The sequence below is a fragment of the Schistocerca nitens genome, chromosome 7 (assembly GCF_023898315.1).
Source record: "Schistocerca nitens isolate TAMUIC-IGC-003100 chromosome 7, iqSchNite1.1, whole genome shotgun sequence".
In the NCBI taxonomy this organism is placed as follows: Eukaryota; Metazoa; Arthropoda; class Insecta; order Orthoptera; family Acrididae; genus Schistocerca; species Schistocerca nitens.
The window spans coordinates 439479600-439506181 of record NC_064620.1 but is presented as its reverse complement, the minus strand read 5'-3'; positions in this window follow the sequence as shown (position 1 = coordinate 439506181).

Here is a 26582-nt window from a genome sequence, read left to right as displayed (position 1 = left end):
TCCATCGTGGCATCGAAATGACGAAAAGGTGGTGCAACTGCGTGTTGTGGCTGGGGTAGCGGTGGAGCGGCGGCTACCGCATCGGTTTGCATTGCACGTTGACCCTGGACGAGCTGTCCAAGGGCATCCAATAACGCCTGCGTCTACTGATTCTGCAAGCGATAAAATTCGGACAGTACATCTGGAGATTGTGACGAAGCCATGACACAAGTAAATTAGTTATATAGAAAGGAGACCGTTTGTATCCTCGTCGCCAAATATGTTGTGTCTAGACAAGACAGCCTAGACACAATGAGAGGAAGCCGAAAGGCACGCGCTTAAACTCACGCAGGCTGGCGTGAGGTCTGAAACAGGATACGTAATGAATGCTATAAAGAAAAGTACGTAGCTTCTGGAATACTTAACTTTAATCCACATTTGTAGAACATTGCTCTTGATGATACATTAATAGAATCTCAATATCAATTGAATACGGCGCCTTGCTAGGTCGTAGCAAATGTAGCTGAAGGCTATGCTAACTATCGTCTCGGCAAATGAGAGCGATTTTGTCAGTGAACCATTGCTATGAAAGTCGGCTGTACAACTGGGGCGAGTGCCAGGACGTCTCTCTAGACTTGCCGTGTGGTGGCGCTCGATCTGCAATTACTGACAGTGGCGACACGCGGGTCCGACGTATACTAATGGACTGCGGCCGATTTAAAGGCTACCACCTAGCAAGTGTGGTGTCTGGCTGTGACACCACATTCCTCCCCCGCAAATCGGCGAACGGTGGTGTTATAAGGCTTCCGCCCGCCGTGGGGAGGACCCCATGTTGACGTATGCGACGAGGTGGGGAGCCTAACAACAGGCGAGGCTGTGCCACCCGCACCTGGCCATTCGGTCCGAGGGGAGCTAGGAAACGCCTGAAAACCTAGTCCAGGGTGCACGCCAACATGCGGTGTATGCGCCCGTAAAGAGACAGGAGGGGCCGAAGGGTCGACCTCCATCGCGTCGGGGTACCCGACGGGCGAAGACAACATCTGGTCCGGAGCGGGCAAGAGTTCCATGTCGGAGGACAGCTGGTCACGGGAAGCGATCGGCAGCGCGTGACCCAGGGAGGCGCCCGGCGGCTGCAGCGACGCGTCCACTGCGGGCGGCGCCGGCGGGAGAACAGGCGGCGGCGGCGGCGGTTCGCCCTGGGGCAAAATGGAAGGCAGCGTCGGTAACATCTGGGGATGAGGCGAGCCAGTAGATGGGTCCCCAGGGCGCTGGCCGGACGGCACCGTCGCTGAAAGCAGACGGGGAGCAGCAGAAACCGTGTGACGACAGAGGCGCAGCTGATTGAGATGCCGACGCACCTCACCAGAGGCCCCCAAAACCAGATACATAGCGCGGCCGAGGCAGCGAAGAATGCGCCCTGCGAGCCAACGCCGTGAACCTCGATAGTTGCGATAGTATACAACGTCGCCTGGAGCAAAAGCAGGTGGCTGCCGCTGCACAGGAACCTGATGCGGCGGATGCAGCAAAGACATCAGGGTTCGATGAGGACGACCGTGGAGCAACTCAGCCGGCGAGCGACCATCTCGGGGCTGAGAGCGATACGAAGGCAAAAAGAGCAACAACGCGTCCTCCCGAGAATGCGACTCTTTCAACTTCAACATCTGTGACTTGAAAGTCCGGACCAATCGTTCAGCGGCACCGTTGGACTGAGGCGAAAACGGCGCGGATGTCAGATGTTGAATACCATTGGCCTTGCAGAATGACTGAAATTCTGCGGACATGAATTGTGGGCCATAGTCGGAAACAAGTCTGTGGAAGACCTTCAATACAAAAGATAGCAGATAACGCTTGGATGGTGGCTGAAGACGTCGTGGAAGACATCCTGACAACAAAAGGAAAATTACTGAAGGAATCTACAACAACCAACCATCGAGCATTCCAAAATGGACAAGCAAAATCGATGTGCAAGTGTTGCCAAGGGGAAGTGGCTTTCGGCCATGCAAAGAATTTCCGCGGTGGTGCGGAGTGTTGTTCGGCACACGCCATGCAAGAAGAGCACATATTCGTAATCGCAGCATCGATTCCGAACCAAGTACAGTGCTGACGAGCAAGTTGTTTCGTTCGCACTATACCCCAATGTCCTTGGTGGAGAAGCTGTAAGACAGAGGACTGTAACGAACGTGGTACCAGGACCCTGGACTCATCATTATCAGAACGCAACAACAAAACACCACGTCTAACAAAAAGTCTCTCCTTGTGAGCAAAAAAATCGGCGAACCAACGGACCCTCGATCCGTGACTTTGACAAGGGCCATTGCGTAGCAACAAAACGCAAAACGGTAGCAAGGACAGGGTCAGCAGCTGTGGCTGTAGCTACACGACGAAAATCAATCGGAAACGATTCGACCACGTCATCGGTTTCCGAATCAACGAACATGCAAGCAAGTTCGGAAGAATCGAATGCTCTATCCTCAGCAACAGGCAAATGGGACAACGCATCGGCGTTTCCGTGCTTAGCAGTGGACCGATACAAGATATCGTAGCGGTACTGCGAGAGGAAAATAGACCAGCGAATGAATTTCTGCGCTGTACGTGGAGGTACAGGCTTGTTCGGATGAAAAAGCGAAGTCAAAGGTTTGTGGTCGGTAATGATGGTAAAGTGATGACCATACAAGAAATCATGAAACTTTGTAACACCAAATACGAGAGCCAAAGCTTCTTTCTCAATCTGTGAATAATTTCTTTGCGCAGACGAGAGCAATTTCGACGCAAAGGCAATAGGGCGATCATGCGATCCATCTTTGTGCGCAAGCACAGCACCGATCCCGAAATCCGATGCATCGACCATCAACAAAAGGGGTTTCTGGGGATCGAATGTCGTAAGGCAAGTATTGGAAAGCAACGCCGATTTCAACTGGCGAAAGGCGCGTTCGCATTCCGTCGTCCAGACGAACGGAACACCTTTACGGCGTAAGCGATGAAGCGGAGCTGAAATGGAAGAGGCATTGCGCACATAGCGATGGTAGTAATTTATTTTACCCAGCATACTCTGTAGCTGCTTCAAATTCTGCGGCGAAGGCAAGTCTTGTATGGCACGGAGGTGCTCTGGACTAGGATGTATGCCTTGGCCATTGATTACATGTCCCAGATATGGTAAATCACGAGCAAAAAACACACATTTGTCCTTCCGCAAGCGAAGACCATTTTGGCGCAAGACCTGAAATAATGTTCTGAGATTGGCTAAATGTTCTTCTTACGACTTTCCGGAGATCACAATATCGTCCAGATAGTTTGCTGCAGTAGGGACCGAGGCACAAACAGTTTGCAGATATTGCTGAAACAATGCAGGGGCGGATGCACACCCGAATGGCAGTCTTTTGAATCTGTACAAACCAAGATGCGTGTTAACCACCAAGACGCGCTGGGATTCTTCGTCCACCGGTATTTGCAAGTACGCATCTGCCAGGTCCAACTTCGAAAAATATTTACCCAGGCACAGTTTGTCAAAAAGATCTTCCGGGCGGGGTAAAGGATAAGTTGCAATCACTAGTTGTAGATTCACTGTAGCTTTGAAGTCCACACAAAGTCTCAATTTTCCGGAAGGTTTTGGCAAAATTACTAAGGGTGAGGCCCAGAGAGAAGCCTGCACACGTTCAATCACTCCTTGTGATTCCAAATCGTGTAATGTTCTTGCGACCTCATCACGCAAGGCGTGGGGAACATTGCGCGCTCGGAAAAATTTCGGTTGCGCGTTGACTTTCAGGTCCAAATGTGCTTCATAGTTCGTAGCGCAACCAAGGCCCGGTGCAAAAATGTCTGCAAACTCTTCACATAGACGAGAAACACTGGCTGAAGGCACAGTCTGGTTCACTGATAGGACCTGATTGACTATAGACAAGTTAAACAACTGAAATAAATCCAAACCAAACAAGTTCACTGCAGAAGAAGAACGAAGTACGTAAAAAGACACAAGTTTTGTTTGTCCCTTGTATGTTGCAAGAAGGCTGCACTGTCCTAACACAGGGATATTCTGACCTGAATAACTATTTAACGTAACATTTGCGGCACGCAACGGAGGTGTGCCCAGTCGTTTGTACGTGTCTTTATTGATCAATGAAACTGCAGCTCCGGTATCGAGCTGGAATGGGATCACGTTGCCATGAATGTCGAAGTCTACAAAAAGTTTAGTGTCCTGCTGACGACAAGAGCGACTGTCTCGTGCAATTTCAACAGACACTGGTACAGAATCACTTGCTAATTGACGTGCTTGCCGGCGACGTCGACGCACACTTTTTGTGGGACGAACACAGTCACTGTTAGAGAGAGTGGCACTGGGCGAAGTGGAATTAACTACATGAATTTCCATGGGCGAAGGTTCACGAGCCTGATCATTCTTGGTTCGATTCCAATTCCGGCGTGAAGCAAAGGGCCTGGAATGGTTGTGAGTGTCCGATCTGAGCTTTTTCTGGCAAACACTCTGAACATGTCCTTTTTTGTTACAGAAAAAGCAAATAGCTTGGCGTGACGGGCAATTCTCACCGCGGGCATGATTTCACTGCATCTGCTTGCTGCCGCGGGACACGTGTTTGGGATCATGGCGGCAGCTGCGCGGACGGGCGCGAGGGCTGTTTACAGTCCCGTGCAGCTCGCCCGGCGGGCCGGTTAATGTGACACACGGCTGGCGAAGTTTCAAATGATTCCTGAGCAAAGTCAAGTGTGTCTTGCCTATCCAATATGTCTATCACTTGTTGAAGGGAGGGATTGACTAGTTTCAAAATCTGTTCCCTTATACGAACATCAGAAACATTCTGTGCAATTGCATCACGTACCATTGTATCTGAATAAGGGAGTCCACATTCGCACTCAAAAGCACAATCCCTAGTAAGGCCTTGCAAAGTTGCAACCCACTCCCGATTAGTTTGACCGGCCGTACGTTTTGTACGAAAGAACGTATACCGTTTGGCAACGACATTGACTGATTCCTTGAAATATGCATCTAATGCCAACAAAATTTCTTCGTAGGACAGAGTTGCTACGTCGCGTCGGGGAAACAATTTCACTATCACACGGTACGTCTGGACGCTGACACATGACAATAGGTGAGGCTGCCGCTCATTACCTTGAATTCTGTAGGCGGCGAGATGGAATCCAACTTGGCGTGACCACTCCGTCCAGCTTTCCATCGTGGCATCGAAATGACGAAAAGGTGGTGCAACTGCGTGTTGTGGCTGGGGTAGCGGTGGAGCGGCGGCTACCGCATCGGTTTGCATTGCACGTTGACCCTGGACGAGCTGTCCAAGGGCATCCAATAACGCCTGCGTCTACTGATTCTGCAAGCGATAAAATTCGGACAGTACATCTGGAGATTGTGACGAAGCCATGACACAAGTAAATTAGTTATATAGAAAGGAGACCGTTTGTATCCTCGTCGCCAAATATGTTGTGTCTAGACAAGACAGCCTAGACACAATGAGAGGAAGCCGAAAGGCACGCGCTTAAACTCACGCAGGCTGGCGTGAGGTCTGAAACAGGATACGTAATGAATGCTATAAAGAAAAGTACGTAGCTTCTGGAATACTTAACTTTAATCCACATTTGTAGAACATTGCTCTTGATGATACATTAATAGAATCTCAATATCAATTGAATACGGCGCCTTGCTAGGTCGTAGCAAATGTAGCTGAAGGCTACGCTAACTATCGTCTCGGCAAATGAGAGCGTATTTGTCAGTGAACCATTGCTATGAAAGTCGGCTGTACAACTGGGGCGAGTGCCAGGACGTCTCTCTAGACTTACCGTGTGGTGGCGCTCGGTCTGCAATTACTGACAGTGGCGACACGCGGGTCCGACGTATACTAATGGACCGCGGCCGATTTAAAGGCTACCACCTAGCAAGTGTGGTGTCTGGCGGTGACACCACAGTTACTCTGCAAGTCACACGCAAGTGCTTGGTTGAGGGTTCATCGAACCACTTTCAACTTATTTGTCTCCTATTCTCGAATTTTGCGCGGGATAGAACACCTACATCTCTCCGTCTGAGCGCTGCTTTTTTTGTATTTTATTCTGATGATCTTTTCTTCCAATGTCGATGGGACTCAACAATATATCTTGGAATTCGGAGGTGTAAGTTGGTGTTCGAAATTTCATATATCGATCGCGCCACGTCAAAAAACGCCATTGTTGTAATGATTCCCACCCCAACTCCTGTGTAATTTCCGCGACACTCTTTCCCCTGTTTCACGATAATACCAAACCAGCTGCCCTTCTTTAGACTCTTTCGACCTCTTCCATCAATCGTACCAGAAAAGGCTCTGCAACTGCGTAGCAATGCTCCAAAGGAGTGTTCTGTCATTAAAACGCCTACAGCATTTTCTGTGTGTCCATTACTATTTAAGTAGGTCGTAACTGTAATCAGAGGTATTAAGTAGAATCAACAGCCTTTAGGTTTGACTGGTTGATCTTGTAAACGAAGTTTAACGGACTTAGTTTAGTACACACACGGATAACGTCGCTCTTTTCATTATTTATTGCCAACTGCTAATTTTCACACCAAAAACATATTCTTTATTTTAATCGTCCTGCAGTTAGTTTTGATCTTCTGGTGACTTTACTGGACGATAAATGATAGCATCATCTAAAAACTATTATAATTTCAACTATGTGTAGTACGATCTTCACATTATTCTGCAAAATATTAATTGGAACCTGTACAGTTTCAATACAGGTGCCCAATCATAGCACCCAAGAGACAAATCCAGGACCGTACAAAATGGCGAAATTTGAGGACTGGGCAGAAGAGCCTCCACTCCTACATGATGAAGTCAGCAGATACTTGCAAGAACACTGTGCGAACGAGGGAGATATTCTACAGTGGTGGAAAAATAACTCCCAACGACTTCCTCGACTTGCGTGTGTGGCAAGAAAAATATTAAATATACCAGCCACTAGTGCCTCTAGTGAGAGAATTTTTAGTTGCGCTGGAAATCTAATTAGCGAAAAACGATCACGTCTTAATGCAGACAGACTTAAAGATCTCGTCATAATTAATTCAAACACTAATCAGCAGACACATTAAGAATACAGTAGAACATTAAAGAGGAAACTATGAGTTTGAGCGCAAATTTACTAATTAAGAGTGCAGATTTCTTTCTTGTGCTCTCTGGGCGTCAATTTCTGAGATAGAAATTTTGTAATGCATACAGTTCATTTTTATTTTAGACTAAACTTTTTGATTTCAATCCTCCCAAGTGACATATATTATTGTTTGTAAACCATTTTCTGTTACTTGTGTTTGCAAAAGTAGCCAAATATTTTTAGGAGTATCTGGTTTGGCCTAAATAATGCTTTCAGGGGAACTGAAGGAAAATTTGTAAATATTTTATATTGAAAAGTGTTCTGCAAAATAAAATATTCATTTGTGGATTAAGGCAATACACATTATGAGTTTAAATTACAATTTATTTTGTTGAGTTCCACACACATTGCAAAATGTAATTTTATTCTTGTATTTCTATATTAAGGGGAATCCCACATGCAGTCAAAATTCTGAAGACCTAGACACTCCTAAAATGAAGAGCGTCTTTTTCCATGAATGTATAGTAGTAGGAATATAATGGAAACTCTGAGCCACTCTCCACAGCGTCTACATCTGCGTCATGAGGATTCAGACTCCTCGTTTAGGTCTGTGTTATGAGGGTCTACAGTCATCGTTTAGGTTTGCATCATACAAGTAAACACTTGTCGTCTTAGTCTGCATCATGATGGTCCGAAATATGGTCCCTCATGACGCAGACCTAGACTACAAGTGTGGACTCTCATGACGCAAACGTAGGCGCCGCGAAAAATGGCTCAGGGTCGCCATTGTATTCCCAGTACTATAGTTTTTAGACGAACTGGATACGAAACAAGTCCTTCGATTTTGTTAAAATGCATTTTGGCAATCTAGAATGATTTTGCCAACTTCGAATGAATTCACAGAACCAATAAAATACATCCTGGAAAAGTAGCTAAATATTTATATAATTGGTATCATACTTGGCTGAAACATACTAAAGTTAAAGAATCTAGACTTCCAAAATCTTAATTTGGTTCTCATTGCAATACAGTGGTTATCAGGGGCGTAGATAATTTATTCTTCTGGGGAGGGGACCAATCTTCTTTTTGGGGGGCGGATTTTCACTTCTTTAGTACAAATATCCATCCGTTTCGGTGTTGAAAAGTGCAGCACAGACTGCATTGCGTTGCCTGGGCATTTATTTATTCCATACTCGCGTAGTCCATCTTCCCTCCCTTATTTGTGTGATGTCTTTAGGTTAGTTTGGTTTAAGTAGTTCTAAGTTCTAGGGGACTGATGACCTCAGAAGTTAAGTCCCATATTGCTCAGAGCCATTTGAACCATTTTTGAACTCATCCCTTGGCCCATCTCCCCCCACCCTCTATTCTTCTCCTCGTCCTCTCTGTGTTGGATTCCGCCACCTCAGTTCATCTCCTTTTCACCTATCTATGAAAACTCATATATATCTGTCAACTTTTGTGGTGATCAGTGAATCAGTGTCAACGTTTATTGCTAGGTAGCATTTATTGTAATACTTGTTGATACGCAGCATTTATAGTTTTGTTTTCTGGTGCGTAAACAAATGATGTAGAAGGTGTCCCGACAGGGGAATATGCGACATACAAATGGCCATGTGAAAAAACATGATTTTCAAGATTGAAGCCACAAACATATAACGACTGACCTTGCGATTTATCTATCGACATGGCAAATGCAAGCTGCACTGGAAATTATAACCGTTTAAAGTCGAATGGCATGTCGGTCGGAATCATAGTGATACTGGAATCAAACTGTCTTCACCTTTGTACTTTCCTTTTAAAACTGTGGCTTCGATTACGTTGTTCTTTAATTTCTTCCCCGCAAGCCGGGTGCCATTACAAAGACGTGGCTGGTTTATCTTTCGCAACATAATGATTGCCGATCCGACTTAATTACAGATTGGGAGGCGGTAATCCGGGGAAATCCAGCGAATTTAAAAATCCCGTAGGATAGTTGACTACATCATCTTGGTTGGTAACGGAATAAATCGACTCGTATGTCAGCAATTCGTCAGGTGTCATATTTTGAATCTGAAAATTCATTTTGTTAACATCAAGGTTTTTTGCAGCCAATATAACACGTTCACTCAACCAAAAATGATTTGCAACTGTTAAACGACATTTGCTGTGCGCGAATTGTCAAACACGATGACTGTGAATGTGTCAGACATATCTCAAATTTCAAAAAGATCATAGACATTTCGTTTAAAAAAATGTATGTATATATACATATGTACACACACAGACATATATACATATATACACATATATACATATACATATATACACATATACATGCACATGGAAATATTCAAAAACCTTCTCCATGGAAACATGCGTACATAGTGAACTTTCATGGTAACCCGCAAACGATGACAAAATCTTTTGTAAGGTACTCTATTCGATGTACTGTCCGAAATATTATGTAGACAGTGATGTTCCTCTTGATAGTCAAGTGTGCAAAATTTCTTCAAGATCGGAATAAAACTGTAGGTTGGTGTAGAAGTGTGTAAGTTAAGTACCCTCCGCCATGTACCATTCAGAATTTTAAGCAGACAGCGCCCTTCATCCTGCTTTGAATATCAAGTGTGCCAAATTTCATCAAGATCGGAATAAATACGTACAATTTGTCGAATTCCGTTATGTAAAGGAACCTCTGCCATGCACCATACGAAATTTTATGCAGACTGTGACCTTCCTCTTGGTTTCAAGGTATAGTATGCAAAATTTCATCAAGATTGTATGCAATACAAACACACGGACACAATGAAAACGCACTTCCAGTTTTTGTCAAATTTTCCAATTTTTCGGTCGATTTTCGAAAAATTTTATTTCATAAAAACCTTGTCCTGAGAATTACGAACACAGCAAAAAAAATTTAGCCGAATTGGTCCAGCCGTTCTCGAGTTTTACGCTTATAAACACATTTGGCAATTAATTTTTATTTATATAGATAATAAGCCCGAAATATACGCGTAAAGGAAGAAAATACAAATAAAACCCAATATTTTTACCTGATATATATATATATATATATATATATATATATATATATATATATATATATATATAATGTTGGGGTTTGTCTTTTGGTGCTCAGGTAAAATAAAAACTTTTAATTAACGTTCATAATACGACAATGACGCGCGCAGAGTAAACGGCTGCGTAGCGCAGCTCAGCAGTAATATGGGCAGGCAAGTAAGTTTCCCGCAGCCTGCCCGGGTTGGGTTCTGCTTGGCTTGGCTGGGAGTGAAGCAGCCCACCCGTTCTGTTGACAACGCGCGGCGGCCTGCCCGCCTGGCCACCGGGCAAGCATGGGCGGGTTAAAAGCGGACCATGTACACCACTATTGGGAGCTCCAACGTCAGGCGCGTAATGGGGCCCCTTAGGGATATGGCAGCAAGAGAGGGGAAGAAAACCAATGTGCACTCCGAGTGCATACGGGGGGGGGGGAGTCATTCCAGATTTGGAAAGGGTCCTTCTGGATGCCATGAAGAGTACACGGTGCACCCATCTGCAGGTGGTCGCTCATGTCGGCACCAATGATGTGTGTCGCTATGGATTGGAGGAAATCCTCTCTGGCTTCCGGCGGCTATCTGATTTGGTGAAGACTGCCAATCTCGCTAGAAGAAAGCACAGCTCACCATCTGCAGCATTGTCGACAGGACTGACTGCGGACCTTTGGTACAAAGCCGAGTAGAGGGTCTGAATCAGAGGCTGAGACGGTTCTGCGAGCGTATGGGCTGCAGATTCCTCGACTTGTTCCATAGGGTGGTGGGGTTTCGGGTTCCACTGGATAGGTCAGGAGTCCACTACACACAGCAGGCGGCTACACGGGTAGCAGGTATTGTGTGGCGTGGACTGGGTGGGTTTTTTAGGTTAGATGGCTTCGGGCAAGTACAGAAAGGGCAACAGCCTCAAAGGGTGCGGGGCAAAGCCAGGACATGCGGGGACCAAGCAGCAATCGGTATTGTAATTGTAAACTGTCGAATCTGCATTGGTAAAGTACCGGAACTTCAAGCGCTGATAGAAAGCACCGAAGCTGAAATCGTCATAGGTACGGAAAGCTGGCTGAAGCCAGAGATAAATTCTGCCGAAATTTTTATAAAGGCACAGACGGTGTTTAGAAAGGATAGATTGCATGCAACCGGTGGTGGCGTGTTTGTCGCTGTTAGTAGTAGTTTATCCTGTAGTGAAGCAGAAGTGGGAATTATTATGGGTGGAGGCTACACTCAACAACAGGGCTAGGTTAATAATTGGCTCCTTTTACCGACCTCCTGACTCAGCAGCGTTAGTGGCAGAACAACTGAGAGAAAATCTGGAATACATTTCACGTAAATTTTCTCAGCATGTTATAGTCTTAGGTGGAGATTTAAATATACCAGATATAAACTGGGACACTCAGATGTTTATGACGGGTGGTAGGGACAGAGCATCGAGTGACATTATACTGAGTGCACTGTCCGAAAATTACCTCGAGCAATTAAACAGAGAACCGACTCGTGGAGATAACGTCTTGGACTTACTGATAACAAACAGACCCGAACTTTCGACTCTGTAAGCGAAGAACAGGGAATCAGTGATCATAAGGCTGTTGCAGCATCCCTGATTATGGAAGTTAATAGGAATATAAAAAAAGGGAGGAAGGTATATCTGTTTAGTAGGAGTAATAGAAGGCAGATTTCAGACTACCTAACAGATCAAAACGAAAATCTGTTCCGACACTGACAATGTTGAGTGTTTATGGAAAAAGTTCAAGGCAATCGTAAAATGCGTTTTAGACAGGTACGTGCTGAGTAAAACTGTGAGGGACGGGAAAAACCCACCGTGGTTCAACAACAAAGTTAGGAAACTACTGCGAAAGCAAAGAGAGCTTCACTGCAAGTTTAAACGCAGCCAAAACCTCTGACAAACAGAAGCTAAACGATGTCAAAGTTAGCGTAAGGAGGGCTATGCGTGAAGCGTTCAGTGAATTCGAAAGTAAAATTCTATGCACCGACTTGACAGGAAATCCTAGGAAGTTCTGGTCTTATGTTAAATTAGTAAGTGGCTCGAAACAGCATATCCAGACACTCCGGGATGATGATGGCATTGAAACGGAGGATGACACGCGTAAAGCTGAAATACTAAACACCTTTTTCCAAAGCTGTTTCACAGAGGAAGACCGCACTGCAGTTCCTTCTCTAATCCTCGCACAAACGAAAAAATGGCTGACATCGAAATAAGTGTCCAAGGAATAGAAAAGCAACTGAAATCACTCAACAGAAGAAAGTCCATTGGACCTGACGTGATACCAAAAAAATGGTTCAAATGGCTCTGAGCACTATGGGACTCAACATCTTAGGTCATAAGTCCCATAGAACTTAGAACTACTTAAACCTAACTAACCTAAGGACGTCACACACACCCATGCCCGAGGCAGGATTCGAACCTGCGACCGTAGCAGTCCCGCGGTTCCGGACTGCAGCGCCAGAACCGCTAGACCACCGCGGCCGGCTGACGTGATACCAGTTCGATTCTACACAGAGTACACGAAAGAACTTGCCCCCCTTCTAACAGCCGTGTACCGCAAGTCTCTAGAGGAACGGAAGGTTCCAAATGATTGGAAGAGAGCACAGGTAGTCCCAGTCTTCAAGAGGGGTCGTCGAGCAGATGCGCAAAACTGTAGATCTATATCTCTGACGTCGATCTGTTGTAGAATTTTAGAACATGTTTTTTTGCTCGCGTATCATGTCATTTCTGGAAACCCAGAATCTATTCTGTAGGAATCAACATGGATTTTGGAAACAGCGATCGTGTGAGACCCAGTTCGCTTTATTTGTTCATGAGACCCAGAAAATATTAGATACCTGGGAGGTAGATGCCATTTTCCTTGACTTCCGGAAGGCGTTCGATACAGTTCCGCACTGTCGCCTGATAAACAAAGTAAGAGCCTACGGAATATCAGACCAGCTGTGTGGCTGGATTGAAGAGTTTTTAGCAAACAGAACACAGCATGTTGTTATCAATGGAGAGACGTCTACAGACGTTAAAGTAACCTCTGGCGTGCCACAGGGGAGTGTTATGGGACCATTGCTTTTCACAATATATATAAACGACCTAGTAGATAGTGTCGGAAGTTCCATGCGGCTTTTCGCGGATGATGCTGTAGTGTACAGAGAAGTTGCAGCATTAGAAAATTGCAGCGAAATGCAGGAAGATCTGCAGCGGATAGGCACTTGGTGCAGGGAGTGGCAACTGACTCTTAACATAGACAAATGTAATGTATTGCGAATACATAGGAAGAAGGATCCTTTATTGTATTATTATATAATAGCGGAACAGACACTGGTAGCAATTACTTCTGTAAAATATCTGAGAATATGCGTGCGGAACGATTTGAAGTGGAATGATCATATAAAATTAATTGTTGGTAAGGCGGGTGCCAGGTTGAGATTCATTGGGAGAGTCCTTAGAAAATGTAGTCCATCAACAAATGAGGTGGCTTACAAAACACTCGTTCGACCTATACTTGAGTATTGCTCATCAGTGTGGGATCCGTACCAGGTCGGATTGACGGAGGAGATAGAGAAGATCAAAAGAAGAGCGGCGCGTTTCGTCACAGGGTTATTTGGTAAGCGTGATAGCGCTACGGAGATGTTTAGGAAACTCGAGTGGCGACTGCAAGAGAGGCGCTCTGAATCGCGGTGTAGCTTGCTGTCCAGGTTTGGAGAGGGTGCGTTTCTGGATGAGGTATCGAATATATTGCTTCCCCCTACTTATACCTCCCGAGGAGATCACGAATATAAAATTAGAGAGATTCGAGCGCGCGTGGAGGCTTTCCGGCAGTCGTTCTTCTCGCGAACCATACGCGACTGGAAGAGGAAGGGTAAGTTCAAATGGTCCAGATGGCTCTGAGCACTATGCGACTTAACTTCTGAGGTCATCAGTTGCCTAGAACCTAGAACTAATTAAACCTAACTAACCTAAAGACATCACACACATACATGCCCGAGGCAGGATTCGAACCTGCGACCGTAGCGGTCGCTCGGTTCCAGACTGTAGCGCCTAGAACCGCACGGCCACTCAGGCCGCAGAAATGTAGGTAATAACAGTGGCACGTAAAGTGCCCTCCGCCACACACCGTTGGGTGGCTTGCGGAGTACAAATGTAGATGTAGAAAGAACACTGTTACACCGCCTTTGGCTACTGATCATGGTGCTTACTCCCTGCATCTTCTTGTACATTTTCCTGCAACAGGGTACCTCAGTGTATCAGCTATCGAAAATAATGATGTCATTTCTTTTCACTCTATTTCCTAGTGAGACATAGTCACATGCGTCAAAACCAACACTACTTCTACTAATAACGATAAGCATGACTGACATGGGAAGTCAAGTCACTATGGTGACAAACTTTAAAATGATAAAACCACTTCTTTCTACAGTATTCTGGTATCCTAGGAAGCCACCATCAATGCAGATCCACCACTCAAGCTGCTTATAAACCAACCACAGAGTGCTGTTCTGTCTCTTAGGACATTAATGTATTTTGAACATCTTGTATATGGTACCGGCAAAACAATGGAGGGGTAATTTAGCGATGATAGAGAAATTGGGAAGCATTCCACCGTGTCATTGGCTGGCGTTGAAATTACTGAAGAACTGGTACAATTGCTAATGCTATCAACTGCGATGTGTGTTAAAGTATATCACCCCATACCGTCCCATACCGTCTATCCACTGGTACACTGTTGATAACAATATAATGATCGACTGACAGAATTTGGTTGCGATGGAGGGAGCCTTGGCGGAGCACTGGACATCTGCTATTTGTCATTGTAGAATATGGGATTAAATGTAGAATGTAGACAGTTGTTTGGAAGCCTTCTTCAATGCTGCAGACTCGTCCTATTTCCATCAACAGTGATGCTGTCCAAATGTTTTTATTTTCTTACATTTTTTCCATAACAACAGTTCCTCTTTTCATTTCCACTACTTCAGACACGTTGTGACCGACCCCTTTCAGCGATGGTCAGCACTGGAACAGTAATCATGTGCATGACTGCAAAATGAGGGAACAATGGTCTTCGAAACAGAACACTGAGACATCCATAAATCCATTGCTGTGGAAGATGAGATTAACTCTAGAGGTCATCATATTTGGATAGCTGTTAGAAACGCTCTAAAATGCTGCAAACTCTTACAGTTTTCCTATGTTGCGATGTCTTCCACATTTTTGTCCATGAGAAACATCGCTTCTTTGTTTTATTTCTACTAACCTGTGTTGTGGGAGCTGCATAGTTTACATCATGCGATGTTCATCTTTCTGTGACAGCCAAAGAATCAAAACGTGTTAATGTCAGTTTAGCAGCTGACACAGCCCTTGAAATCATGGTAGAAAAACAAAGTGTAGGGCAGTGTACAAAGCTATAGTCGTACTCTGCTTGGAAGTGTTACAGGCGAAAAAATAATGTATTAAACTGCTTATGAGGGATCAATACAGGAACCCTCTCTTGTGATTGATAGTCTGTTGGATATGGTCTTCCTCGTACAGCTGACAAAACGTTATGCAGATCTGAGCAAGAAACTTTGACAACCGGCGATGAGCTCCAATGGAGCGATATGTGTATATGTGATATGCTCGTTGTGAACACACAGACAGTATTTGTTTTTGGATATATCGGAAGAGAGAGATGTGATGAATTCCTATAGGATGTTCTATTACAAGGAGTGATATAAATGGTTAAAGTTTGGATGCAGATAGTTCTCTCATAACTACGCCGATTTTGCTCATAAAACTAATAGAAATCGGCTGTATCTATTTTCATGGAATCATGACGTTTTTATTATTTTCGTCTTGATTGCGTGTTTAAAAAACAAGTGTTAGTGGAAGTCCTGTGTTATTTCATACCTTGTAACCTCTAATTATGAAGTAGACACCACTTGAATTATAGTTCATTGTGGAACCTAGAAGTAATAATATTTTTTCCCAACATCTGAGTAGATTGCGTGAAACAGGCTGTGATGATCAAATTGCTTACAAAACTAGAACACAAGAATTTGTTCTATGATAGAAACTTCACAGACATGTCGGTAGAGGGGAGTTATTGAGCATAAATGTCGAATGTAAGCATGCTGATGGTAATTGATTTTGATGTAATGGAAGAGAGAGAGGTGCAGTAAAGTCTTATAGGATGTTCTATTACAAGACAGGCTCTCACGACTTGTTTCGTCAACGCAGGTGTCATATAGCTTTGCAATGGTAAAACAGGACTTGCCACAGTGTACAAAACAGCAAAATCCTCTTGAATTATAGCTTGTTTTTTTCAACATGTAAGCTAATGGCATAAAAGGTTACATTCTGTTACGTTATTTCACATATTTTAAATGTTCGTAATACACAAGTGCACGACAGTTTATTTACAAAAAAATGTTCAAATGTGTGTGAAATCTTATGGGACTTAACTGCTAAGGTCATCAGTCCCTAAGCTTACACACTACTTAACCTAAATTATCCTAAGGACAAACACACACACCCATGTGCGAGGGAAGACTCGAACCTCCGCCGGGACCAGCCGCACAGTTTATTTACAGCCACTGATGTGAATGTGAGAGACACTCTCAGGTCGTGTTATTTGTCCATAAAGCTGAAAGACCATGCTTAATATAGATTTTTTACTTCAGAGTTTAAATTCTCGCTGTTTCTTTACTCTGATGATGGTTTCGAAATAACGGGGACACACTGTGGTGGTCAGTAGTTTTCGCAGTAAAATAGTGGAAGTTTTTTTTCCAGTTTTACGTAGGGTGAACATGTCTTTGTAGTCTGATCATTTGCGATATGCAGTGGTACACTTCTTTGGATGTCACAAACTAATAAGATGCAAATTACATTCTGCAGTCGAATGTAAAAACTATACCGATTTTGCTCATAGAACTAAAAGAAAATGCACTGTGTCTATTGTTGTGGGAAAGAGGACATTTATTATCGTCACGATTGTGTTTTTCTTTTTAATAGATTCTTCATTATGAGAGATGCATTGATGTTAAATACAAATGTTACAGTGCAGTGTTTTTTCTCCTCAGAATGGCGTGTGCCTGGTGTCGGTACTACTAGAAGCGTGATGGGCAAGTTCCATAGGATGGGTGGAGTGCTGACATCACAGTTATAGTCTGCATAAACCAGTTATGCTGGCCACTGTACATTGATTGTGATAATCCCTTCAGCATAAACTAAAGCCTGAAGATGGCACAATGAAGCGCCAAAACTAGTAGCTACATAATAAATAAAATCATAAGGATGGCTGTAAATCTTTCATTTTCTTACAATAGTGAACGGTAATTGTCCCCAAGATGGACACACATAAAGTTCCATAGGAGGCAGCAGCTGTCCTTTTAGACAAATACCTACAGTCAGAATAGCCTTCATTTATCACGGTTTTGTTCTGATCCAGCGGGATCCGGTCTTTCCGAGAGACACATTTAACAGAGTGCATGAAGTGTCTTTTTCTTGTTTGTTGTTTATCTGTGACTTCTGCAGGCTGGAGACAGTATATCAATATTACTAGAAGGATCTCTTTTTGAACGAGTAGCGGCGAGATAGAACAGGCCTCTAACCCTACCTACGGTAAGGAGAGGACGTGGTGATGGGTGGTAGGGATGGGAGAGTGTATGACTAACTCCAAGTTCGTTACCTCATGAGCGCCCATTGAGGAAGACGTAGCTGCAACTTTTGCCCCCCTGCAATCTTCTGGGGTCGGTTTTAGCTGTAGTTGTGTTATTACAATGACTTTTTTTTTGCAATCCTCAGTACATTTGTTGCATCTCATCAGCAGTGGTATGGTGTATTGGCTTCGATTACCTGGACTGCATGGTGATTGTCGAGCAGGTGTCTGTAGCAGACTCTGACATAAAACATACAGTCCTCAGCTGTATGCTTACAGGTAATACACTTATTAAACTCCTGTCTGTCCAACACCAGCATCTCGTCAGTTGAAAATATTTCCTGCCAAAAAACTAAAATAAAATAAAATATAATAAAATATAAAGATAGTAGCCTCCACCCCAACCTTTTTCCTGCCAGCTTGTACTTGAAGTGAGTGTGTCTGTGAGTGTGTGGAGGAATCATGATTGCGACATGTCCTGCGTTGTTAATGAGCGTTTATGTGTGTGTGTGTGTGTGTGTGTGTGTGTGTGTGTGTGTGTGCGGAGGAATCCTGATTGCAACATATTTGCATAATTGATTGTAATTAAAATATGCTAAAATTTAGGCAGTGCAAAACAATCAGTGACTCACGTATAGTGTGACATCTCGACTGGAATTCTCCTTCAATGCGTTTACAGGTTGTTAATTTTGAATGGGGGTGTCGGTGTCGCATAACCTTCTTATAATTGTTCTGTCGTAAATACCTTGATTTTTGGAGAACAGCTATCATTTAAGCGGCAAGACACGCGTCGCACTGTTGCAATCATCGTTATGTACTTACATTTTCAGTAGGATACTCCTGTAATTTATTATTTAATTGACGGATAATCAGTCTTAAGTCCCATAGTGCTCAGAGCCATTTGATAATCAGTCGTATCTTTAATCCAGGAGGTTGCGTGGTCTATCATTTTTGCCCCGTTCATCTTTGATATTTCGTCTTCTCCCCTCCATGGAGCACAGGAAAAAAGTGCAGCCGATGCCCAAAGCAAAGGCATCTGTAAGCTTCCGTGACTAGTACAAGCACTGCCCGTCTCTGACGGGTCCTGTCTCTTGTTTAGAAAACACGCCCACCTTCAGTTAGGTAGTCGATATTGGTCTTCACTCATCTCTTGGGAATCAACAGTGAACATTTTTGTCGAGTCTTCCACTTAATCTTCTAACTTCATGTCCCATCCAGTTCCAATTCATTTTAAATACGTTCTTATAGTCTTGTCTGTGCCCCGTTCCAGTTGTGCGTTCTCCCGTATTTCCCAGTAATTCATTACATATGTCAACTGCTCGCTGAGCAACCGTCAGGTTTTCATCCTTAGTCCAAGTCTAACTGTCGTAAGTCAAAATCGGTAACACACGTTGATATTTCTCAGTTCAGAAATAATTGAGGCTAAGTCCGGAAATCTCCACGCAGTTTATCAAAATCGCTTAGGGCTGCTGTTACTGTATCATTGTTTGTTCATTGGTCGTTGTCTTCAAGTACTCTGTTTTAAAAGCTCATTAACCGGTTCTGTGTTCATCTTTGATTTGTTCTTTTTTGCTTTCAATATTGGTTGCACATTTTTAGTCATATTACAATAAATTTTTGGTCTACATTCAGCTTTGGTCTATTTCTATTAAGTTGTTCCTCTTGCTATTGAAAATTAATTGCACTACTGGCAAACAGGACAAAGTCAATAGCATGACGCAGACGGTTCAGCTCTAATAGGAGTAGTAACATTGACATATGTATTCTTCTGTATGCTAGCATAGATGACATATGTATTCTTCTGTATGCTAGCATAGATTGAAACACTGCTTCGTTTCGCATATTTTGCTGAAACACTGTGCAGACCATTTTCATACGCCTTTAATCATAGATAAAGTACTATAATCTTCGGTAATTGGGAGCAGATATAGCTGACATGCTCCATTTGTACAGATCCACTTTACATTCTTGCCTAGATGAATCGTATCTACTTAACTCATCTTTTTCACTCTAAACATTTCAGCAGAGTAATGCTGTCTCCTTCCTACAGTTCGATAAGTCATGCGCCCGCCTCGTGAATCACAAATGACGAACACTCCAGAGAATGAAGTTTTAGGCTGAGCGCGAGTTTGGCGAATCCACGAATTCAGAGCTGGAAAAGGAGATCCCTGCCAGTCCTTCGCACAGTAAGAGACAGTGATGCGGCACATCTGTAGAATGTAGTGTACCAAAGACAGGGCATCATGCCTAAATCGTTCGCATAACAATACGGTAAAAAACTGCTCAGACATAAGGTGGATTATATGTTAATTGGCTGGATGGCTGTAAACATAGAAGTCGTTAGCCGACCACTACAGGGCGTTCTGCTTTTGCTCGAGAGTGTTAGACGAGTATAAATAATGACATTCTCCGTCTCAAGAGACCTTTAGTTCGGCATCTTCTCAAGGAAAGGCAATTTCTGTACATTCATAAAGCCTAATCTCACATATTCAGCGACGGAGGTTTTACAAAGTTCACCGAAACCATCAGCTGAAAACGAAGACCGAGAAACAATAACAGTACTCTGAATATTTCTCGCCATGTATGGAAGTGAAACATGGACGATAACTAGTTTGGACAAGAAGAGAATAGAAGCTTTCGAAATGTGGTGCTACAGAAGAATGCTGAAGATTAGATGGGCAGATCACATACCTAATGAGGAGGTACTGAATAGAATTGGGGAGAAGAGGAGTTTGTGGCACAACTTGACAAGAAGAAGGGACCTGTTGGTACGACATGTTCTGAGGCATCAGGGGATCACAAATTTAGCATTGGAGGGCAGCGTGGAGGGTAAAAATCGTAGAGGGAGACCAAGAGATGAATACACTAAGCAGATTCAGAAGGATGTAGGTTGCAGTAAGTACTGGGAGATGAAGAAGCTTGCACAGGATAGAGTAGCATGGAGAGCTGCATCAAACCAGTCTCAGGACTGAAGACCACAACAACAACAACGAATATTTCTCAGAATGGTTTATTGTTTACTGTCAAAATCCAGGCGGAATTCTCGTGAGACATCACTATTTTTTATAAGTGAAGGCCTGCATTTTGTTGCTAGGAATATGAAATAATTTACTGCTTTGCTGGAAGATGTTTCTAGACAACTTGTAATTCTTGGCTTTACTAGAAGTTCGACTCAAGTCGCGAGTATTGAGAACCCCAAGTGGTTTATATTAAATATGTGGTCAATTTGAAGACAATTTGGAATCCGGATTCAGTATCATTGCTAGTTGTTTTTGCTCTCCCTAAGCCATCCGCTAATTCTTGTCCGTAAGATAGATGCACCCCTTGTGTGACACCATCTTGTAACCTAAACTCCCCCTTTGTCTGATGATTTTTCGGTGTACCTATTATGAAATAAACTGAATGTATTCATACTATATAATATGATGTTCAATTATAAGCTATGCTTATCCACGTGTGTGTGTGTTTCTGCGATAAACTCCTTCACTTACTTGCGGTTAGATAGCGTTTACAAGCAGCATATTCGGCCACGAAAGTTCATACAACAGCTTCATAGGTCAGGGCTTAGAATAATTACTCATGATAGTAGGTGAGGGCTTAGTATAATTACTCATGATAGTAGGTGAGTTTTCTACACAGCAAATGTGGATTATAAACTAAAAAACACGGGAAGCGAGTTCTAAAAGGCAGCAGAAAATAGTGTGAAGGGGTGATGGCAGGGTTTAATTGCCCTAAAAAAGTGCCTTTTAGTACCAACATGATGCAATGCCTCAAAACTCACCACTACTGACACACACCACAGGCTGCTGCTATCATCTTGCAGCGAGCGGACAATGTATGGATATGAAATCACATGCACAGCGCCAGTTTCACCCATGAACCGTTTGGGCAATCACACCGCTTGAAATGAAAAGTGTGACACATTCTTGCAGGAACAGAAAATGTAGATGATCAAGCTTACAGGACTATCGTTCTCCGGGGCTAAGAAGCAACGAATGCCTTAAAAACGACCCACATTAGTCATACCATTTGCGTCAGTGCCTAAATCGTACCTCCCGGATAAGGATTTCCTTGTTCAAACCTTAGTAGCTGAAACCAGAAAGAACACTTGAGATTTTAATTGCAAAAGTGGACCGCGCGACCGCTACGGTCGCAGGTTCGAATCCTGCCTCGGGCATGGATGTGTGTGATGTCCTTAGGTTAGTTAGGTCTAAGTAGTTCTAAGTTCTAGGGGACTGATGACCTCAGAAGGTAAGTCCCATAGTGCTCAGAGCCATTTGAACCATTGGTACTTTTTTTTTTTTTTTTTTTTTTTTGGTACAGAAGTGGGCTCGCTGCTAAATCAGAAACTTCCTCTGCAGCACTAGACCGAGCGAGATGGCAAAGTAGTTGACACACTGGACTCGCATTCTGGAGGACAGATGTTGAAATTCCTCTAGTACCATTGAGACTTAGCTGTCGCGTCGATTTACCTAAGTTGCTTAAGCCAAAGGGAAACATGGTTTCCCTGAAAAGGCCGATTTGCTTCTCTTGAGCTCCGTCTCCACTATCCCGTCATCAACGGAATGTTATATCCAACGTCCCTTCTCTTTTCCTTCATATCAGCAACTAAAGTTATAGGCAGATGTCCACCAGAGATCTAAATGTCATGACTTCAGGCTGAGCGAGATATGATGTAATGCATCTCCACTAATGAAATCACTGTCGTTTCCATTAAACGGAAGCAAATGCTAAAAAAATACCTGATAAAATAAAGAGTACAAGCCACCAGATCACGGAACACTATTTTGAGTAGCGGATGAGAGGATACTCAAACAAACACTATGTGGAAAGGAAAGTCTAACCGAGGAATCCAAAAAGCTTATAGTGCAGACAGTACAACGAATTAAATTTTATCGTTTGTTTAGGTAGTATGCAGAGAGGTTAGTATATCCTTGAACTCGATGTACTAGAGTCGATGGAATAATTATGTTCTTTTATTGAAACGGAGGAAGTCCCTTAAGGACCTACTACATCACACTCTTTCCTCTGTAGAGTTACATATAAGATCATCATGTTTGTAACTTTAAATTAATTATGAATAATAACATTGTTATTGACTTAAAATGACTTAATTTTTATTTTATTTATACCTTTAATATCCATGATTGTTCTGTACAAGTTCGTTCATGTTTCAACAGTTTTATTCCGGTGGGAAGTGAAAGTTTGGTAATGTGGCGATTATGTATCATCAGTGTGTTATCATGTGCGTAGTTGCATCTTTTCTCTTAGGACCTGCAGTCTGAATTGTTTGTAGTCTAAATTGTTAGTTATAAGAAGTCCGGTTATCCTTGCTGTGCACCGCGACATATTTCGTCACATTGTGCGGCATGTTAACACGGCGAGCCGTCACACAACTTGTCGCTCTCTTACAGCGATCTCTGCGCCTAGTTCCATCATCACAGTGTAACAATGAGCAGAATCAGCTTCATCGGGGACTTTTTTTTTCATTGTATCTTAACTGCGAACCACACAAGATCATTTTCACTCTCGCTACAGCGTTTGTGGTTTATCCCACAATTAGTATTCTGAGGCACAGTGGAATCCAGAGTTCTATCTTTATTTTTATGTGATTTACGGGATCAAAAATCGCGCCTTCAGTCGGAAGAGGGCAAAAGGACTGATATCTACTTCTGTAATTGATATGTATTGCTACTCCATATCACCGACTTACAAGCAGTTCCTGTAATAGTCCAAATGCGTGAGGCAAATCTGTTTCTTTGCTCTTCCCTTCAGGAATCAGTTGATGATACGGCTCCCACTAACCTCTGTGCATGTTTTAATATACACCTTCTTCTGTGGGCTCAGCGACCACAGGGTCGAGCTATTAAAAGCCTCCGTTAATAAAGAATTGCACCTTTTGAATTGAGAGTAGAGCAGGGACTTCATCATTCGTATGAGGTCATTTTCTGTCATCGATCTAGCGTTACGCCCCCAGCCTTCGCACAGCATGTCCAGTGGATGTGGTCAATGATTAGCACTCCAGTGACCACTTCATCTGGGTACACCTGCTAGACTCAGCAGCACTCGAAAAGAAATTTCCAAAATGGATGGTCAGAAAGGCAATCCGGATGATGGACAGGCAGTGATTGAACAGATAAAAAGCTTTCAAGATTGGGTCGTTTACATCATCTGCCAGAACCACAATGTGAGCCGTGGCGGCTTCTGTGAGCGCGAGCGCGTTCCTACTGGTGCCACTTGTACGCGCATTACTTGGTTAAGTACATGGTGGTGTCTGGCGTGTGGGACCCGGAGTTGGACGGGTATGGCTGGGTACTATGTGTCCTGGCGACTGTAGCGAGTTGAAACCGTTGACCGTTGGGCTATGGGGGTTCGTGTTTTTCTGCGGCGTTGATCTTTGCTACAGGCGAGTTTAGCGGGCAAGGACCGGCTTCGTAGCGTGCAGCCTGGTTACGAAATGCGTCAATCAATTGTGGTGTGATAAATACGCCCAGATGTATTGAACAACTTGTAGCAGCTACGAGCAGGAGCGCAGTATTATCCTGGAGTTCTGAAATTATTGGCCTCCTTGGCATTTATTTGAAATCATGTATGAAGACTGTTCAGTAAGTACTGTACTTACAGGCTGTAAATTCTTCCCCGGCGTGAGCTGGGCAGGAATCCGATTCCTCAATACCTTTCAGTGACCCCTTTTGCGGCTGTGTGTGTCAGTCTGAAGGTTTCTAAAAGCGCCAAGCTAGTATTTGGCAATGTTCATCTGGTACTTGAAATCATTGTTTGATATTGAGTATTTGATACTACTGATTGTAATTTCTGTTCGTTGTACACGCTATTGCCCTTCCTTGGGCTTGTTAATGGATTTGCCCTGTAACTGAAGTTGTGTGTGCTCAGCGTAAAGGTACGCAAGTGTGTCTCATGTGTGTGTGCGTGCTTGTATTTACACACACTCTTACTTGATGTTGAAGAGTCCTTAGAGTTATAGGTGTACGTTTTAACGGACCCTCTGCCATTTGGTGCTTATCCCAAATACAGAGTCCATTAGCCCCTAAGAGGCCGCAGTAAAGGTATACCTCTACTTATTTAAACTTGTTTGATTATTATGTGATTATTCTTTTAAATGACTTTGCTAGGAAAGTTAACTTCCAATGATTATGAGCGGGCCGCTCCTATACTGAAATTTTAATAGTTGGTTTCCTTGTTTGAAAATAATTTTTAATTGTACGTTTAAGTATTACTGTGTATTTTAATTTCTATCAAACTTGTTTCCTGTTTGTTGTTTGGTACATGTTGACAGCGTTGTATCGAGAGCAACAGACGCGTTTTTGTTCTGCTGTTCCAGGGCAAGGACGCGTATTTCTTCTGCTTTGGCGGCTTCTGCATCATCGCGCGAGGCCTAGGAGCTGCAAGGTCACACTCACTTCTCCTGATCTCACGTTCCATCCTCAAGTTAAGTTGTTTATTGTCATTCTTTTGGTATTGTGCCGCGGCGGGGGCGTCGCAAGGATTAGGACTTGGCTTCAGTCATTTTCTCGAAGTAATTTACTCAGTGTTTCTATTATTGTAAGGTCCATGTGGGCGTGTGACGAAAGCCTTTGGGCAAACTAAGCACTGAGTTTCTTGATTTCTTTTAAAAATAATGATTTAATTATAATTATCATTTAATAGTGTTTTAGGGACCCGGTAGTATATTTAAGTACTTAACTTGATTTATGTGTAGCAGCCTTGTGGCTAATTAGTGAAGTTACAATTTTTGGGAATTAGCGATCTGGCAGGCTATATAAAACAGAGTAGATCACGATGATTATTTTATTTAAAATGACCGGTTTTGGCCCAGTCCTAGGCCATCTTCATAATAGCCCCATCAGATGAAGTTGACGATGTCCAGGACAGTTAGCAGATCTCAGTCGCTGAAACTGTTGAGTAGCGTTTGGCCAGCTTGGCCGTATTTTGTCTGTGTGGGAACAGAATAACATTGTCTTATGACACCAAAGTACCGTCATTTGCCTTACACTCCCTAGTACCTCCAGTAAAAGGAAAATGTAACGTGATTCTGCACCTCCTAGAGGTGAGTTGGCTAATGGGCTTTGGATACCAAAATTAATGTACTTGCGTCTAATTTCTTGCCTTGGAGTAGACCTGGGGCTTACTGAGACAGTGGACATTAATGCATTTTAATGTCTTTTATTTAACCTTTGTTGAACTTATATTTAAGTCCTTGTGAGATTAGTCTACAGTTGTGATGCTAGTCGACAGAGCGTCACCGCGGGTTTATTTAGTCAATTAACTGTTTGTAATCGGGCCACCATTGTATTGAACAGTTAACATGTTCTTAGATTACCATCTGTAATTTTATGCATAATGCAGTTTTCCTTAAGCACTGTGATATTAACTGAAAAACCTTAACTATGTGTGTGAATTTGGCAAGAATCTTGGTGATTGTTAGTTGGCTTATGATAGAATTATTATTTTAAAATATGACGCATCAACTTGGGCCACCCTTCCACGTGTTTTCCTTAAATTAATACAGATCCTTCTCCTGGGTCTTACCACTCTTCTGATATATCCATTCGGAAACCTTCTTGATAGATTGTCTCCTTATGGAGCGACGATAAAATGTCGTCTTATCATTTAGGGGATCGAAAAGAGATCGTGGCAATATCTTTGAAATAGAATACTAGTTCCACCAAGCCTATTTCAGGAAGGAGCAGAAGGTTCCCAATTAATAGCGTACTAAGGAATGGGATCCCCCTGTCGAGCAAAAGGGACACTGCCCAATTCGTGATGGAGCACTTCGCTGGAATCATCGATATCAGTAGACCAGATCCAGTTCTCCTCCCACTTCGAGTCATCTCTGGGGCCGACAGTTGAA